Below are 15,868 nucleotides of genomic sequence, written 5' to 3' on the forward strand. Positions count from 1 at the left end.
TCTGTGATATTTCCTACTTTTAATTAAAAGCAAAATAATTGTAGCTTTCTGCACTTTAGATCCCTCATCACCTTTGTTTATATCCATATTATGCAGCCATCCATAATTCTGAGCAATAATTCAACCTATTTAACCTTTTGTTAGGCTTATTTTTATAACTTTACATTATGGGGACAGCATCAAGGAAATTAAGTAATTTTGTTATTTCATTTGTATTATTGAATTTGTCTGAACTATAACTGAACCGGAATCCAAACTTCAGATATAGCGTGAGAAGGGATTTTTATTTTTTTATCATAGGTTAACTTTATACCAGTACCACTGGACAGAGACAACTGTCGTATCAGGAGAGATCATGGCTGCAGCTGCCTGAAAGATGAGGGCTGAAGCAGCCATTTGCAAGGGAGGAAGGCAAAGGGAGCAAGGAAGAGGCCTCCTTGGAAAGATAAAATTTTTTCCAGGTCCATAACCTGTGTGCCACTCTCATGTAGGACCCAAATGGCAAGTACAAAGCAGGGCTGCAGTTTTTCTAGTTACAGCCTTATAAGAGGGTTGCAGGAACAGAGAATATGCCTGGAGGTGCAGGCTAGAGCATTAGCTTTGATGCCGGCATCAATTGTAGTTCTGTGCTCAGGGCAAGCAGCCTGCTGTGGCCAGTTGTGTTTGCCATCGTCAAACATTCACACTGTTCCTGAGAGCAGAGAATAACTGTTACATTCTAAACATGTTATCACACATTCCTGGGCTAATGGCCATTATATTTGAAATGAAGTAATTTGGATCAGTGATGGCAAACCTTTTCAGCATCTGGTACCCAATTTGTTTTAAAAAGCACTGTAGCTGCTGCCACTAATGCCCACTCAAATCTGTCAGTGCAAAACTTGGCATTGGTTCTAGCACCCTGTGATCTTTGCTTAGACAATGGAAAGGCTTTTGTAATTTGAGTTGACTGTTGAATGTGTGTTACACGATACTGCTAGCCTGGCTGCCTTTCTCTTCCTAAAGGAGTATCTTTCTTCCTAAATTGCTATGCTAACACGAAGAATCTAGTTCAAAAGAAATATTTGATGTCTATTGCACTTCTTTTCCCATCTGTAGAGGATAAGAAAGCTCTTAAACACCCAAAGCATTTCCCTAATTCTCTGCATCCAATGTTCAGCCCAAAACTGACACATTTTCTTTCAGAATAACGTGCATCAGTATGTTCAGGAGCTTGTACGAAATATTTTCAATTCTCAAAAGTTTTTCACTAACCCCTGTAGTCTGAGACTATTTTATGCCCTTAAGGACAACAGTTTCCATTCATTCCAAAATTTCTTTTAGTTGACAGTTACTCTTAATGACATTGAGGGCTGGCTTAAAAGTTTAAATTTGCGGACAGCATTGCAAAAGACACTTCAGTGGAAAGCACATTACATTGCCTAGCACTAGATATTTGTATCTGAGTTCCAGTTATTTGTTTATGTGTTCTGAGGCCTTGTTTGTCCTTTTTGTTTTGTTTTGTTTTGACTGTAGACATACACCGAGCTTGATTCTGCCATTCAGTGTTTTCTGGGGCTTTGTGACTTATCTATTTATGCATACTTGCTATTTTGGTTTCTTGTGCTCCAAATCTAAGTAGAATATTTACATTACTGTGCTTGTTGCATTTTTCTCTGCTGAACCATTCACCTAAAAGCAGGATGTGAATGCAGGGAGTGGTGATTAAATGCCGTCCTTTTCCGACAGTGAAGAAAGGACAAGGTAACAGTAGTTCTGCTTGTTGAATGTGTGCCATTCCAGGGTTGTGTAAGTCCAAGGAGATACACAGTGAGACATGCCTGCAACATATCTAGAAACTAGACTTTGAAGTGGTTTGGACCAGTACTAAACAGCACACAAACAGGGACAATAGGCTCAGACAAAACCAGAGCACAGCCCCTTCATTTTAAGAAAAGAAGGAAGTGCCTCTCCAGGTATAAATCTCTATTTAAGTTTATTCTGCATGATCTGGACAAGATATTTCCCCACCTCCCCTCCACCTCCCCTTGTGCTGCTCTTGTCTCTTTTTTGCTTTCATCTTTAATTTCATTATAGCATGCAGAAATTTACTGTGAGAAAAATGATCAGGCACGAGACTGGACAAAGCTTAACCACAGAGCAATCAAGCAGCTCTTCAACAGGTGTTATTGCTCTGAAATTTGACAGAAGAGCAATGTTACAAATGAACTTGAGACACCTCATTAGGAGAACACTATCTGCACTCTACTACCAAATGGTTCGATACTGTCACAGCATGCAGTATACATGGAAACAATCAATCTGAAAAATGGGGCTTCAGGGTTTACTGGTATGTTGATTAGCCTGTAATGTATTCTTTTCTGAGCTACAGTACAGATTTTGGATATTAGCTCACTCTAGGGGTGGAGTTGGATGTATATTCATTGCTCAGCTGTAACCTTAGACAACCAAAGGAACAGAGTTTGTTGCTGCATTTTTTTGCCTTTCCCACAGATACCTTGCACAGAACTCGGAAATCAAATAGAGCTGATTTACTGCTCTTTGTTGTTAAAACACCATTTTTAGTATTTTTTTTTTTAAAGCAACAATTTACCAAAGTGGTAGGAAAGCCAATATTTTAGAGATAGTTAACACAATACAAACATTCCACACACAGTTGATTAAATGAAAAGCAACACTAAATAACACTCTATCTATAGTACATATTTCATTCATTGCGCAGACCTGGCCTGAGGCTTGTTTAAAAAAGCACCAGATGTTTCTCCAAGAAATGTATTTGTCTTTGTGTGATGACAGATGCTCTTTGAAATCACAAAGTATGTAATAGCAGAGTTTGCCATTTGAAATCAGGAAATTCAATTTGTTTTCTCAGAGGCACAACTGAAGGGCAAAACTCGGTAAGAATTGCTGTATAAACTAATGCTTTTTAACATTATGTACTTGCGTTGCTACTTTGAACCTCATTTCCAACACTGTTCCCGGACAGAAATGGGAAAATCAGCTTCCAAACACAAGAGATCTCTGCCAATGGAATTTTTTTCTTTGTACTTTCCTAGCATGCTGTTTTTCTTAAACACAGCTTTACCTTTTGTTTTAGTCACATCACATGGACCTGTAGACTGACTTTTAAATAAGCTAATCAAAAGACTCATGGGATGAAAATGTATCCAATACAAGCTCATTAATTAAATGAAATTTATAAATACCATGTAGTATATCCTTTCAGTAGTTCTCATATTGTAGTGAATTAAAATGAAGCAACTCGACAAAAGACAAATTCATGCATATTTGATAGTAGAATGGCTTATTTTCAGCGTCTGAAAAAAAAAAAAACCCAAAATCTGGCTTTTAAAAAATCACGATGAGGAGCATAGTATGCAAATTCACGGCAATGTATTAACAATCCAGACAAAACAATTAGCGAGCAAGTACAGGAAATTTGTCTGAAAATAAGATTTTCACCAAAACAAAAGATTTTCACTACATCAAAATTGAGGAGAAAAAGCAGGCCTAAATTTAATTTCTTTGAGCTTCTGTTGTAGATCCAGAACTTTTGTCTATTTCATGGTAAACTTTATTGAGGATCAAAATTGGTAAGATTTTAATGTATCCTTAGTTCATTTGTATGGGATAAAAAAATCATGTAAAACACAGTGTTTTGGGCAAAAGCTAAAGATACATTTTAAGTAATGAAAGAGAAGAGAAAGCAGTGGTTTAAAAACTCTCTCATAATGTACATGTCCTGTAACATGTCTGAATACGCAGGACGTAATTCCTCTCACGCTGAAAGAGGCAGAGTTGTTTCAGGCTATAGTGATTTAAAGCAAAATTACTTTGAAGTATGTAAGTTTAAGAACATTTTTGCTTTTCTTTTTTTAATCTTTTGGTGGTCTCAGCACTAAGCATTTGTTTTGGAATAAGCTCTGAAAAACTGTAATGATTATATGAAAACATTCAAATTCCTTTAGTTAAGAAATAATGTAGTGCTTAAATTAAAATATTTAAAACTCTTTTTGCTAAGAAATAATGTAATTTTTGTATGAAAACTCTTCAAACTCCTTTTGCGAGGAAATAATGATCTTGTAGAATATTTGGCATCATGTTGCTTGAGATAGAAATAGAACAGAAAAATGTTTCTTGAACTATCTTAACGTTTGTGCTTCAAGTATGGCATAATCAAATGTGTTTGCATTTAAAATATGATTATTAAATCACAGTTCATCTCCATTAATCTATAGCAATATAAAACGTTCATGTTTCTCTACTAATAAAATTTATTATGGATTTTTCCACTGCTTTGAATGGACCTAGAATGTACACCTAATCCTTTTCTCACTTGTATGATTGGGTGGGTCAGTAACAATAACCAAGAGGAGAGGAAATTAAGGGCCAAGACTTGTTCACACAGGAAAAGTAGTGTGAGTAAACTAGGACGTACAGTACAGTACCCCTGGAAAAGGCAGCCCTGCCCTCTTGCTCCTCCACCTCTCCCTGCCCTGTGCCAACATCAACAAGTGCATGGCCACATGCTAAAGTAGATCCAGAAACTGATCTGAGTTGAAACTGAACTGTCAAATAAGAAATCAGGTTTATTTGGTTTTGGCTAGCACAGTGACCGTATTAGGCTATTATTGGCAAGGAAGAACAATGAGAACTCTGGCCCTTAGACACTCTTTTGAGGTGTCCCTACCCTTTGGTGATAGGGAAAGTCTGGGCAAAATGGCATCATAACGTGGGCATTCTACTTAGCATTCTGCCTCCCTTTTATTTTATTCCAAGTTCCTGCCAACGTGTGCTGAAGACACAGCAGAACACTTGGCTTTCAAACTGTCACAATGAAGGAGAGGTCAGAAGCAGCTATTGAGCTGTTTATTGGCCTTCTGGTTTACTGTATGCCAGCTTCCGCGCCTCAAGAACATCATAGAGGAAAAAAAAAGCCTCACTGCAATACTGCAATATAAAAAAAGAGGTATTTCAGTTAAGTTGATTGGGCTTATATAAATGCTCTATGAGTATTAGAGAAGTCAGAATTTGTCTTAGAAATTCAGATTGCAGAGCTAATGTTGGAGAATTCCTGAATATAGCACTTCTCCAGATTTTATAATGCATAAAAGTAGTGGTACACTTATGTCTGTTTCCAGTAACTGCCTGATGATTACTGGAAAAAAAATAATATCAAGCATCTAGTTGAATTATTTTAGGAAGTAATTATTATATTCTTAACCCTGCAGTAACTGGTACACATGAGACCTGTCACTTCTGAACACTGTAAACTTCATGTCTTCAAGACTATCATTAATTCATGAGCTCTTCCTTCATTTTCAGTTATTGGTAATGCTTAAAAGGTATTTCACAGAAAAAATAAAAATCCAAAATAGACAATATGTTATTTTCACCTGCTTTTTGATCATAACTTAGAAATATATCCTGATACTTCATACATTCTTACATGGCATATATGACTTTTATTGCAATATTTCTCTCAACAGGGAACATACTCCTGGGAGAATCACTTAGAGTACAGAGAGACACATAAACACGTGGATAACTCTTTGTGGGCCTGGGGTCTTACAAGTAACATTTTTACAATGTGTTCTGTTTTCAGCATTTTTTTTCCAATTACATATACAAGAGTAGAGAACAAATTTCTATGTGCCACACTTGCATTCAGTATTGTGCTCATCTTCGTTGTCTAAGTCATCAACTCAGGGCTTGAATTCCACAGACAAAGCAATTCAGCTGATAGTTTTTGTGGTGCCAGCATACCTACCATCCTTGATCATGTAATCTCTGCTTGTTCCTATCAGCCTCTGCGCTGCATTTAATTTAATCTCATTAAATGATCAGAAAATTATGCTGCCAAAAAAAGTAATTTGTTTACTGCTATATTAGTTTGCTGGAATGGTGTGTCACAGAGTCAGATGCAATCGCTCCTCCAAGGGCTGGCAGAGGGTGTGTGGTGACCAGCAGCCTGGTTGTCCAAGGCCATGGAGAGCTAGAGAAGTTACTGGATGAATTTGAAGTGTGTGATGCCAATGGAGAGATATAGACTCTTCCAGATGTTAATTTTGATGAAATAACAGAGAAATTTCTACATTAATTTTGGCATGAAAACTGTGTGCCTCATGAAGAATAAGAGAGTATAATATCCTTGGGTCTAATTTCCAGCTCACCCAAGCAGCAGGAAGGCAGGCATGCAATTTCTACCAGCTGTCAGTGAGAACCAATTTAAGAACTCCTCTGTGAAAATTTTCCTTGAAAACTCTTGCTACCAAAGCCAACAGGCTTGGACATGGGTTCAGCTTATTAAGTTTTCTTAAGTTAATGGCCAAGAATGGAGTTTTGAGCCCAGTGGCTGAGAAGTGTGAAATGTAGTGTCTGTGCAGGTGGATGATTTTGTGCTTCAAGATAGGCGCATGCTTGCACTTTTTGCTGAACTACATCTTCACTGAAACGAATTTTTTAAAATTTTATTGTGTTTCTGGTTTTCCATAACCACTTCAGAACTTCAGTTCATGCTGAGCTATCAATAAGACTGAGTATGTGGTCTAGAAAGACACATCTTGGTTCAGAAACTCCTTTCTCCTGCCATATAACAGACTCTCTTTCATTAGTTTATCTTCATCCACATCTCCAAAACATTTTCTATGAATTTAGTTTTATCCTTGAAGCTTCCATAATGTACTGTATTTATTCTTTTGATTTTATTCTTATGATACTATATTTAAGCTAATTTAATATTCTCATAGCAAACAGCACATAGGGGCCATCAGCATAGAGCAATTACACATAAAGTTGTTATCAAGTGTTCTTAGTAAATGTTTTTCAGAGGAAGAAAAACAAAACATATCCGTAATCTGACTTTTCAACATGGCCACTTAATTACTTAACAAACATTGAATAATAAAATGCAAATGAATTTCTTCAACATCTTTGAATTCTTCTATCTGCAAGATACAGAAGCTTTTCAGAGAGTGGGTGGTCTAAGAAATTGCCTTTCGTTCAGCGTATTTTCTTGAGATGTGAATAAGTCTGTGTTTTACTAAATGAATCAGTGCAGCAGTGATATATCATCAGACAATTCACAAGGCAAATCAGTGGGGATGAGGGGAGAAACATGAATGAACATCTTTTTGTAAAAGATCGACTATTGAAAGTAGGGGCTACTGGTAATGAGCTCCAGACGTACTGCTATAGGAGCGATAAGAACAGGAAATGCTTTGGGCAACATTCTCTGCAAAAATAGCCCTTTTAAAACGCAACATGGCTGGCCTGTCTTTAGCAGCGTAGCTGTTGAAAGGATTACATTAAATGAATGGTGCGATAGATGACTCTTGACAGGCTGGCTCCTCCTTGTTTCAGATTCTATGTTATGGATCATGTTTAACTCTGGGACTGGAACAGCAGAGTCTTTCAACAGATAACATGAAGAAGTTCAGCTAATCTTCTCTGTAGCTCCCTGTTATCTAGCATTAATGAAATGATTAAGAATATCAGCTTATTTTCTTTTGACGGGAAAGACTCTGAATCTTTCTTTTCAGGGCTGAAAAGAAAGTCTGACACAATCTGGGAAAGCACTGGCATTCAAACAACTATTCTTCGCAACCCAGACGGTTATATAAGATTCACTGGGTGCCACTGCCAATTTACTGAAAGCAATTTTTTGATATTACACATCATTTCAATGATGTTGTAAAGACACTGAAAACTGGAATATTTGCTACCTCTTGTTCTAAAGACTTTATTAGTTTGGGAACATCAGATTCCAAACAATGCAATTATTCATCATTAAATTTTTTTCTGCTCTTCCCTCTGGAATAAACTCTATTTCAGGTCAAGCTTGTTGGGAAATTTCAGTGAGGGAGAGAGCAATCAGACAACAAACAAAGGCAGAATTTTGGTTGTCATGGATTTATTTTTAATGCATGTTCCAGGAGCCTTGCTCATCTGAAGGTGTGCAGGTGTGTAAGCACAACTCTAACTTATACAACACAATAATTATGTAAGTCCAAAGACTTTGCTATTGGCAGAAGAAAAAAATCAACTCGTTCAGTTAGCACTCTACAATTTAGGCACAGAAAATTCATAGCAGATGTTCTTTGCAGAGATTTGGTTTCTTGGAGGAAGTATAAGTTTTAAATACATATTTTTACAGAATGCCCACCAGCACCTTCCTAAGGCATTTGTTTACTGCTTGGGTAAAAAAAGAGAATTTTTTTTTTTTTCCACCAGATAGTTGAGTTAAAAGAAAGATATAATTAGATAATTACTTAATTGAATTATTGACTCCTTCCAAAATAATATTATATAACTTCTTGTTCTTCTTTAAAGAATCTTAGTTTTAGGGCCTAGCTATGAAGATGTTAGGTTGTTCTGAATGGAACTCTCCGTCAGAAGTGAGGCACATGGTTTCCAAACTTCTTTGACTACAGCCGTAGGCAGAAATTGCTTTATGAAACAGTAGTTTCATAAAGTTTCAACAGTATATTGCAAATGCACAGAGTTATTATATTGGCTAATTTATTGATAAAATTGTCTGAAAAATGGAAGTATAATACTTTGCTGAAAATTACATAAATCTTGCAAAAAATAGCATTATGGAAACATGGAAAAGATTATCTTCGGAAGTTCCAAAGATTTAAAAAATATGAAGTGTATGTTCTTATCTAACAAAATGGGATTCCTGAGGGACAAAAAGTTGATATGGCAGAGTTAAGATTATTTTCCATGTTCCGTATGCCATTTGAAGCCTATGGGAAGCAAAACATAAATTGAAGTGGTACGTATTTTATTTTGTTGGAAATCAGAAATCCATTGCCTTGAAGGTGTCCAAGTCCTCTTAAGACATTTTAGATCAAATGTAAAGACTATATAATGGATAACTATGGGATATGTTGTATGCTTTAATTACCCTCAGGAAATTTTTAAACTCCTTGGGAAGGCAGAATTTCCAGACACCATTAGGAAACAGTTAGAAGTGACCAGTCCATTAACAGCACAGTCTAGCAAACTATTCTTATTTTCTGACTTGAGGTTTTGTCTTCTGGTCCTAAGCAAAGTGTACATTCTAGCTTTTGTTAATGTGAAAATAGGATGAAGCTCGGCACTCCCAAACCTATTTTTTCTTCTTTTTTTCCTATTCTTTTTTTTAAAGAAATCTCTTCAGAATAGACTACTGCACCTAATCATAATGGTGTGGTACCAGTTTGGACTTTTCAGCATATCCTTTGTTTTACTTAAGGCTAGATATATCTTATTTGCCTTTTATCAGGTTGCAAGCCCTGGGTTGATGTGTCAAACGCTCAGGGATATCTATACTTATGCCAAATACCTGCATTCAAGCACTCAATTCTTTTTGATGTATTTAGTGATCTGGGACAAGAAGAAAGTTGTTAATCATAGCTCTGTAGAACCTGAAGACTTGGTCTTTGCAGCAATGATCAACATTTTGAACCATGTTTTTTAAAGCCCAGTGGTAGGGATTTAAAGACACTGAGGAGAGTTTAACAGACCTCCTTATGTTTTGAGCTTAAGTTTTTAGTGAAACAGAACACAAAATACAAATGCAGTTTAAAAAAAAAAAGCCAAATAATTTTTCTCCAATCTGACTCTGTTAATAAAAAAGAAAAAAGGAAGTAATTTTCTCCCCTAAAATCAATAATCTGTTACTCTGATGAAAATTGTATTCAGCTACCAGCCAGTTGCAATAATTGCGGAATCTGCTATGTTGTTTTCTACTAATTAGTGAATAATATTCCATAAAAGCAATTGCGTGTGAACTCCTTCCTTTAAAAACACAACCCTTGGGAGTTGACTTCCTTACTCTCCTTTGAAAATTCCATCCCTGGTATTTATTATTATATTAGTTGCAGCTATTATTCAGAATTTGTTACTGGTTAATTACATTAATTGGAGAAGACAGATAGGGAGGAAACCTCATGACTGATTAATTATAGTAAATAGTATGCATTTATAGTTAATGACAGGGATACAGTGACTTCTGCAAGAAACTCCACTTACTAGATACAGAGGGTCAAGAAATAGGTAATTTTTTCTTCTAAAGACACGTACCCTGTTGAAAGAGCTTCTCATTTTTCACATCGTTGCACTTGCATTTTATCTGAGGCCATTTGCTGTCAAATCATGGAATCATAGAATGGTTTGGCTTTGAAGATCATCTTGTGCCACCTCCTCTGCCAAGGGCAGGGACAACTTCCACAAAATCAGGTTGCCCAAAGCCACATCCACTGTGGTCTTGAGCATCTCCAGGGATCCACAGCTTCTCTGGGCAACTTGTTCCAGTGCCTCACCACCCTCTGAGTAAGGAATTTCTTCTTAATGCCTAATCTAAATCTATCTTCTCTGAGTTTAAATTTGTTACTCCCCCGCCTCCTATCACTACACTCCCTAATAAGGAATTCCTCCTCATCTTTCATATAGGTTCTCTTTAAGTACTGGAAGGTCAATATAAGGTCTCCTGAGAGCCTTCTCTAGTATTAACAACCCCAACTCTTTCAGTCTGTCTTCATTCAAGAGGCACTCTGTCTCTCTGATAATCTCTGTAGCTCTCTTCTGGAAATGCTCAAACAGCTCCATATTTTTCTTGAGATGGGGGTCCTGTATCTTGCTGCAGCACTGCAGATGGGTTCTCACATGAGCAGAGTAGTGGGTGAATCCTGTCCCTCAACCTGCTGCTCATGCTTCTTTGGATGCAGCCTAGAATGCAATTGGCTTTCTGGGCTACAAGCACATGTTGCCAGTCATATCCAGCTTTTCAACAACAACACCTCCAAGTCCCTCTCCTCCGGTTTGCTCTCAATCTACTCATTGCTGAGCCTGTGTTCATGATTGAGATTGCCCCAACCCACCTTGCACTCAGCCTCAGTAAACACCCTGAGGTTTGCTTGGGCCTGCTCTCAAGCCTGTCCAGCTCCCTCTGGATGGCATCTCTTCCCTCCAATGTGATGACCACCCCACAGTCTTGCTGAGGATGCAGTCAGTGTCACTGCCTATGTCACTAACAAAGATGTTAAACAATACTCATCTCAATACAGACCTCACTGGTCTGTCTGGACATCAAAATGTTAAAAAAGCCCTACATGATTGAGAAAACATGATTTATAGACCCATCATTGCTCTGAGTTTGTCACAACAACTGAAAATGTTAGATTTATACTCAGAATTTTGGTAGGTACGGCATGAAACAGTAGTGTGTATATGACACAGACATTTATTGGAGTAATGGCTTTTCTCCCCCTAAACAAATAAAAATGCTTAGAACTACAAGGAATTGAAGGATGGCAAACAAGCTCAGCCTGTTCTGGAGAACTTGAAATGACTTAAAAAAGGCTGCTGAGTCGCAAATGACACAACAAATGAGTGCAAGTGTGCATTACACACTCTCAGAATATGCTTTAATGTTGTTGCTCAAATGCCTGCTTAGATGGTTGTTTTTTTTTATTATTGTTTTAGGCAATTTCTCTTGGCATAAGACTGTGATCTAAGTGGAAATGATAAAAGAGACATTGTCACAATGAAGTCAGTGGCTCTGAATCATACCCCCTACATAACCGTTTCTCTCTTTCGCTGGACCCGCTAATATTAAGGATGCTTTTGGGCGTCTCTGTTACTGAGATATTTACTATGCCCTGTGGTAAGCATTTTCATGGAACAAAGAGTCTGAGTAAATGGTCTCTTTAAAGGACTGAACTGTGGTGACTAGAGATAACAGAGAAGTAAATTGATTTCTGTCTGCCACTTTAAGTACGCTTGTAACCCACTTAGTATTGCTATTCTATCTTTAAATATAGCTCATGGTATTACCAATTATTGTGTTCTTAGAAAATAAAAGCAACAACAATAAGCCAGATGAGAGGCTTCTGCAGCCCAGCATGATCTTTCCAGTTGTGATAATAGCAAATGACATCACACAGGAGTACAGGAAGGGGAAAAGCATCAGCTTTGAAGATCTGGTGGGCATTGTATGTGTAGAACTGTATTACACAAAACTGAATGATATAGTCTATATGGAAAGCTCTCTAAAGCAGTTGGAGTTTGTCAACGGTTTACAGGCGTTAGGCCCGATTCCTTGACAAAGGGGACGGGGGACCCAAGGACTGGGAAAAGGGAAAAGGGGAAAAGGGTAGGGAGATGGCCCTGAGAGCAAAGAACAGCGGCAACAATCTGAGGAGAAACAAACTAATTTACTAAATAAGATATCGGAATGCAAAATAACACACTATAGTACAACACACAATAATTACAATTTAAGCTGATAAATCCAATACAGAGAGAGAGAATGTCCCAAAATCAAGGTAGGCCTTACTCTACTACCAACGATAAGACGGCTGGAGAGCGAGGTGCTGCCAAGACGAGAGATGGCGGAAAAAGGGACGAGGTCTCGTGACCTGCAAGTTTTTATACTGCGAGCTTTTATCTTTTCCCTCCGGCTGGAAATGGTAACAGAGGAGCAAAGTACCGTGGGGACTGTAGTAGTCCTTCTCTTCTGAGAACCAGGTATATCCACTACATGATGTTATGATGTGGGATACCAATAACCGAAAATCACAAAACCATGACAGAGTTAAACCATGTTGTGCTGAGCAAGGTTGAAAAGTCAAAATACTGAACATGACATCCCAGATCTGCATACGAAAAAAGTGTGTCTGTATTGGATTTGCATCATGAGGTTGAGTACACAAGTAAGGATTTTTTTGTGTGTGTGTTTATTTTTCAAACTGCAACAGAAACAATAATATTGTAGACTAAATTTGGGGCTTTAAATTTCCAGCCTCTTTTTCTAATACATGGATAATTTTGCTTCTCAGTGCGCAATCATTGGTCCAGCCGTTATATTAAAATAGGAGCAGGAAATGAATGGTCAGGCTTGATGTAAATTTATTGAAGGTTCACCCTTCTGGGTCTTATCTTTTTGATATATATCTTTTAAAACATCTGTCTTGTGCCAAAATAATTTAAAACCAAGTACAGAGAACACTCCCACCCACAACTACCTTGTGCCCTCTGAATGCAGCTGTTGAGAATAAAAAGCATAAAGTGAATTTGGACATGGATGGAGGCATAAAGTGCATGAAGATTTTATTTCATTCACATTGAAAAACAGAACTTCGGCTGTAAAATATGTCATCATTGTTGAGTGAACACCTTAAAATATTCCAAAGAAGAACTAAATTTGCCCTACACAGAAGGAAATAATTCTTTGTAAAATTAATTTTGATGTGAACATTCATAAACACTGTAGCTATGGAATACTGTAGGGAACGTGAACACCTCAGCTTTGCTACTCTAGTGATCAAAATTCCTGCTCTAATACATCAAGTTCTATACTTAAATGAATTGCTTCTGATTTAAGGAAGAATGCATATAAGTAGCCTCACCCATAGGAGTCTCCATTCTCTTACACAGAAAGTATAATTTCTCCTGTTTTTGAGTTGTATTGAACGCAGTGCAGCACCTGCGAGACTGTCGAGGTCCCAGTGTTATCAGAGATGGAAACGTAGTCTGCCTCAATGTAAATTATGTCAACGATAATGGAAAACACCCTCAGCTGTTACTGCCAAGTTCAGTGTAGCCATATGAGGGCAAAATCCTATATTTATTTTTTGTTAATAGGTACTGACTTATGCTAGTGGAGTCATTTGAGACTGTCACCTGGTTTCTGTGATAATAAGGAGTGAAAGCTTGCATAAGTTGTAGCATGTACTGTACACATGTGGATAAATCCTTTGATTTCTATGAGCACAGATTAAAGCAGAAATTGATGCGCTCTGTTTTAGAGATGCTTTAATTCCTCTCCATTTGATCCTGAATTATTCAGAGCATTGACAGTAATGCTTAATGTAGCTAAAATTAATTACTAGAATTAATGAGCTATTAGTTGATTCATAATACCTTAATTATACAGGTGGTTCTCAATGAAACAAAAACAAGTTTTAGAAACCAAACTCTCAAGATTCCTCTCAGGCTGAGGCAGACTGATCAAATTCAGACCAAATCTGTTTTTCTTCCCACATCTGCTCTCAGTTTACTTGCAAGTACATGAATTTAAAATCAGTGCAATTACGTATGTGTAACTGAGAACATAATTTGGCCCTTCAGCTGTCTCTGCACCTCTCCTTTCTCATAAAATTTAATTTTTCTTAGCAAATGATATAAATATGTTCAGTTATGCTCTTGTCCAACATAGATATCTGCTCATTAGGCATCTGTGTTGTGGAATAAGCTGTGGATCGGCAGTTAAACATGAGTTTAAACAGATCCCTATAAATGTTAGTTTGTTTCAATTCCAACAAAGATGTAGAGCTGTTCATTAAATAGCTGGTGTATCGCTGAGATTTTGGTATTTAAATGGCATCATTTTCCATCCTACGCCTCATAATCTTCATATTGCACCTCTTCATTAAATATTTCTTCCAGGCCATGATACTCAGCTTACTGTTATTTAATTTTCCTTTTTTTTTTTTTTTTTTTTCCTTTACAACTCTTTCTTCAGAGCTAAAACTGGATTGTTCTTACAGGCAAAATTTTGGTGAAACTTCCACTGAAATTGATGCAGACAATAATTGGCTCTGTGTTTTCATTCAGATAACTCCTTTTAGCGGCAGCTGGCACACATTTAGGAAAGCTCTAGGCAACCTTGGTCTCTGTGTTACTCCCAGTGATTAAGTCTAAAAAAGGATCTCAGTGCTTCTCCCTCTGTGAGTATTTTGCTACTACACTTTTTGCTAAACCAATTTTCTTATGAAAATCTTTCTACAAATATTATGTCTGTTAGCACTCTATTCCCTATTGGTTCAAATGTGACGACTGGGTAACTTTTCAGAGCACCTTAAGTACAATATAAACAGTGTTTACATTATATGTTCATTAAAAAAAAAGAAAAACAACACATTTCCATGACATTTATGCAAACTTCTGGTCTAGATTGTGTAAATTATACCTTCCTTGTGCACAAAGAATGGGCCTTATTGTGTTAGTGAAAATAATCAGAACAGTTAAAAGGAAGTATTATTTATTCCAAATCCATGTAAATCTATAAGAAATCAAAATTGAAGATGATAATGTTTGGATCTTGGGGATTAGGTGGAGGGAAAAATAAAACAATAAGAATGTGAAAAAAAAAAAGAACAAATTAACCTTAAATTCCCTGCTGGCATCCTTAGCTTGCACATGTGTTTGGCAAACATGAAATACTTGAAATATGAGACCTGGCAGTCTCATGGTGCCAGACATAATTAGCATTAAAAGTATTCTCCCAAATTATTAAAAGGTGCTCTAAAGCTGCTGCAAAAACAAAGAATTCCTAATGCTAAAACATACTCTTTACACCAAGTATATTTGTGTTTTATTGTCCTTTAATGTTAAAAAAATCAGATAAGTTCACTCACTCCAGACAGATAATCCTCACAAAATGTAACTACCAAACATCTCCAGGTTGCAAAATCACTGGCAATATGGCTTTAAAAAAATTTCATGTACCCCCATGACACCATCATATAGACAAAGGCTTCAGATTCTTGCAGCCGACAAAGGCTCTCTGTCTCTTGAACCCTCTATGCTTTCTCTCACCAGAATTTCTGCTTTTATATTGGTCATAAGGAAGTGAATGGGGTCACGATTCATTCAGTTTCTGTAATCTTAAACTGCATTGATAAACAAGGTATACACCTTACCTGATTTAAGTACTATTTTTACTTTATTTCAAGTTTAGTTGATGTCACTTCAGATAGAATAAGTGTATCCATCCAGAATACGGTCATTACATGAAATGCTGAAGGTCACTTAGAGGTAAAATTTCCTACTGTGCACGGGATTTATGCACATACACAATACCATTTGCCTTCTGCAA

This window comes from Numida meleagris, chromosome 2 (assembly GCF_002078875.1).
Source record: "Numida meleagris isolate 19003 breed g44 Domestic line chromosome 2, NumMel1.0, whole genome shotgun sequence".
Taxonomy (NCBI): domain Eukaryota; kingdom Metazoa; phylum Chordata; class Aves; order Galliformes; family Numididae; genus Numida; species Numida meleagris.